We start from the raw sequence: 4,608 nt of genomic DNA on the forward strand, positions 1-4,608 counted from the left end.
CCAGAGACCACACCCCTGCCGCAATAAGTAAAAGTATATCCTTGCTTTACCCTTAATGCTAAATATGCTAAATTAACCGCTGCCTTTGCCCCTTTGGGATTATTCTTATGTCACTGGGATGTTGACCTTTGACCTTCACATTAGAGAGATGGGCAGACATAATTAGTGTATGAATTTTAAAGTAACAGGTAATAAAGAGAGTGTAGCAAATGTAGTCAGGTTTATTACTCTGTATCACACATGAGTGCCCGAGGGAGGCGGGGCTGACTGGGGAGACACAGGAAACAAAGAGACAGGGCTGACTCGACATGAAACGATGAAACGTGGGACACGGGAACAGAAACTAAACACAGGCTGAAATGAACACTGAGGGAGGGAGAACTAAGATTACTGAGAGCCTGATAAATAAGAAGAACAAAAACCAAGAAAAACAAGAGTCAAAGAAAACCAAAAACACAAAGCATTGGGCCAGGACCCACTGCGGTTGTGGGATTCATCGGGAAACTAGCGGATGATACCGTGGAGACAAAGACTATCACAACGTTTCCCAACCAGAAGCCGTGGGTGGATAAAACCATCCGCGACGCTCTGAGATCCCGCACCGCTGCCTACAACACGGGACTCATGACGGGGGACATGGACCCGTACAAAGCCGCGTCATATAACGTGCGGAGGGCGGTGAAAGAGGCGAAGCAGCGCTACGGGAGGAAACTAGAGTCACAACTCCAACAGAGTGACTCTAGGAGCCTGTGGCGGGGACTAAGGACAATAACGGACTATAAAGCACCAACAACCGGTATGACGAACGCGGCCGTGACTCTGGCAGACGAGCTGAACACTTTCTATGCTCGCTTCGAGGCTGCAGCTAAGGTCTCCAACAATGCTAGTGTTAGCGGCGCTAACGGCTGCAGACAGGAAGATACTGCCAGCACCGGAAACGTGCTCGTCATCTCCGAGCATGAAGTAAGGAGAGCCTTCAAGAGAGTGAACACCAGGAAAGCAGCAGGACCAGACGGCATCCCAGGTCGTATCCTAAGAGACTGCGCATACCAGCTAGCTCCTGTGTTCACTGAGATATTCAACATCTCTTTATCTCAGTCGGTGATCCCCACATGCTTCAAAGAGTCCATCATTGTTCCTGTCCCGAAGAAACCCCACCCTGCTTCTCTCAATGACTATTGCCCTGTAGCCCTCACCTCAGTAGTGATGAAGTGCTTTGAACGCCTGGTCAGAGACTTCATCATTTCTTCACTACCAGACACACTGGACCCACTACAGTTCGCTTACCGTCCAAATCGTTCCACAGACGATGCCATCTCTCATCTCCTCCACACATCACTCACTCACTTGGACACTAGAAGGGGGAATTATGTTAAAATGCTCTTCATAGACTACAGCTCTGCATTTAACACCATAATTCCCTCCACACTCACCACCAAGCTGGAGCATCTGGGACTCAGCTCATCTATGTGTCAGTGGATCTCCAACTTCCTAACTGGCAGACCACAGGCAGTAAGGATGGGCGGACATGTCTCAGCCTCCACCACTCTCAGCACTGGAGCCCCCCAGGGGTGTGTTCTGAGCCCCCTGCTGTACTCTTTGTACACATATGACTGTGTGGCCACTACCAGCTCCACCACCATCATCAAGTTTGCTGACGACACCGTCGTGGTGGGCCTGATCTCTGATAACAACGAGACGGCCTACCTGAAGGAGATTAGGAATCTGGAGAACTGGTGCCAGAGGAACAACCTCCTTCTAAACGTCAGTAAGACAAAGGAGCTGATAGTGGACTTCAGGACTAAGCAGGAGAGGAACTACCAGACCCCTGTCATCAACGAGTGCCCAGTGGAGAGAGTGGACAGCTTCAAATACCTCGGAGTTCACATCACGCAGGACCTGTCATGGTCCTGTCACATCAACACCGTGGTGAAAAAGGCCCGACAGCGTCTCTACCACCTCAGACGCTTGAGAGACTTCCAACTGCCCTCCAAGGTGCTCAGGAACTTTTACTCGTGCACCATAGAGAGCATCCTGGCGGGAAACATCTTAACCTGGTTCGGGAACAGCACCATGCAGGACAGACGAGCTCTACAGAGGGTTGTGCGGTCAGCTGAGCGCACCATCCGCTCCGAGCTCCCTGACCTGCACTCAATCTACAGCAGGCGGTGCTGGACCAAGGCCAGCAAGATCGTGAAGGACCTCAGCCATCCCAACAACAGACTGTTCTCTCTGTTGAGGTCAGGAAAGCGATTCCGCTCCCTGAAGACCAACACAGAGAGACTGAGGAGGAGCTTCTTCCCGCAGGCGATACGGTCTCTCAATCACACCACCACACAGTACTGACCCACACATATGGTTCTTTCACACACACTGGACTTTCTGGACTTTGGTTTTGCACAACACTGGTCACTATATTCTTCATTTCCGGTTAATACTTGTACAGCTGCTGTTATTGTGTATATATTTATTTATATTTAGATTTCTTCATACATTCTTATATAGTTCTATATTGTGTATTGTGTATTTTGTTGTACAGTTATTTTATTTTCAACTTTAATTTATATATTTATCTTTATCTTATTCTTCCCAGTTAAATTTACCCTTCATTCTAATTTGTGTTGTACAGTTATTTCATTTTTAACCTTAATTTATATTCTATTCCTTCCTAGTTAAATTTACCCTTTTTAATTTTTCATATTTATTTCCTATCTTATTCATAGCCTTTTCCTTTTTTGTTTTCTTTAGGTCACGAGCAGTTGTCCAAGCATTTCACTACATATCGTACTGTGTATGACTGTGTACGTGACAAATAAAATTTGAATTTGAATTTGAATTTTATATGTGATAAAAACATTAAAAACTGCTCAGATGTTGAAATCTTTCTACGTATACTTTAGGTTCAGCTCTCCAGCCTGGCATTTGGTTAAGCATGATTCAAACATTTGATTTTGTTTAACTGGTTTTAATTATAGTTACTTTTTGTGAACATTTGTTGCAGCATTTAAAAATACATCATTTATTTTCAAACTTTTATTTGATTTAGAGCATCATATTTGACCAACGTAAATGTTTTAATTTCATATAAAATAACTGAAGCAGTGAACTAAATATCTGAAATCTTTCCTTCCTTAAAAGTTATAATCCTACTTAAGTTATAGTGCAAACGCTTAAGCAACAAATATACTTGATGCTAATTAATTAATATTTCCCTTTGATGTTGCAACTATGCGGTCACTTCTGTCTTTAAACAAAATAATATTTTCCAGTTACAGAAATCATAAAGTCCAAACTAAAGTGCTACTGTTGCTATATGCATTTTATATAAATCATGGATGATGGTCCTGACATGAAGGAAGAGAAAGTTACAGGTTGCATCCTTTGACTTTGTCTCCGTGCCTTTGGGCGATTTTCAGAAGGACAGATGTTTCTGTTCAATTCTTAAATCAATTTTTTCAAACACAAACACTATTTTAAAGCTTCTAGAGAGTAAAATATTCATGATAATTATAATAACAATAATAAAAACAAAAGCTCTCAGATCCATCAAACCAAGCAGCAGAAAGAACAATAACTGAAGAGAAAACTTTAACCTTGTAGACTTCATTATGTTCCAGCTGCTCTACAGACGCTGTGACCTCGAACTTAAGCAGGTCGTAACGTATGTGCAGCTCAATAACTTCATAATCAGACCCTGTGGTATTTAGGCAGCAGAACAACTAAGAATAACAACCTACAAATAATGTTTTTAGGTTTCTGTTGTACTGCAAGGTTCTGTACAGGAGAACCAAACCAAGAGCAAATATTACGTCTCATTTACACCTGAGCACGAAGAGCCATCAACATTTAGCAAATTGAATCATCTTTGTTTAGATGCAAGAAAAATCATATAGAAATGAAAAAGTAGAAATAGAAATCCAGAGCAAAGATATCCTCTAATTCAGCGTAGCACATGTGCAGCTGCTGCGATTCACGTAAGCATTCGGCTCGTCGCTGTTGCAGATTTTTCTCTCGCTGTTCTGGCTCACAGCGCTGCAAACACAAAAATAAATATCCCCAAAGGTGTGAAAGGGAGCTAATTAGTAAGAGTATTGTTACTCTCCGCAGGAGTAGTCCAGCAGTAGAAATCAGTCCAATAACAAGGTGTGTAACATCTAGCAGGGTGACAGAAAAACCCAGGGTAACTTCTAAGGACCTCAACGTCTCTCTCACATTGTGTTTTTTAAACATGCTTCCATTCGTCACTTCAGTCTTTACTCTGAAATACAGGAAGAGAAATCATGGCTGAAACAATTTCTCATGAAACCAGGGGTGTGGTCCAACAGTCAGTTTGGTGAGGAAGGTTCCTAACTGAGAGAAGTGACCCAGAAGTATCTGTGTAGCAGCCACAATGAATCCAGATCATGAGCTTTATTAACTGATCAAAGTCTCTTCTTTCATCTTCTGTATCATTCAGTTTGCATTGGTAATGCCCATTATTGTAATGCTTTTTTAAGACGAGCAAAACTTTATTTCACTTTGGGTTAGCTGGGATAAGTGATGGATGGAGGGAATTTTACTTCAGCCACAGAAATCCTAAACAGGAAGGAGGAGCAGAGTTACAGTGGA

The sequence above is a fragment of the Maylandia zebra genome, linkage group LG3, assembly GCF_041146795.1.
Source record: "Maylandia zebra isolate NMK-2024a linkage group LG3, Mzebra_GT3a, whole genome shotgun sequence".
Lineage (NCBI taxonomy): Eukaryota > Metazoa > Chordata > Actinopteri > Cichliformes > Cichlidae > Maylandia > Maylandia zebra.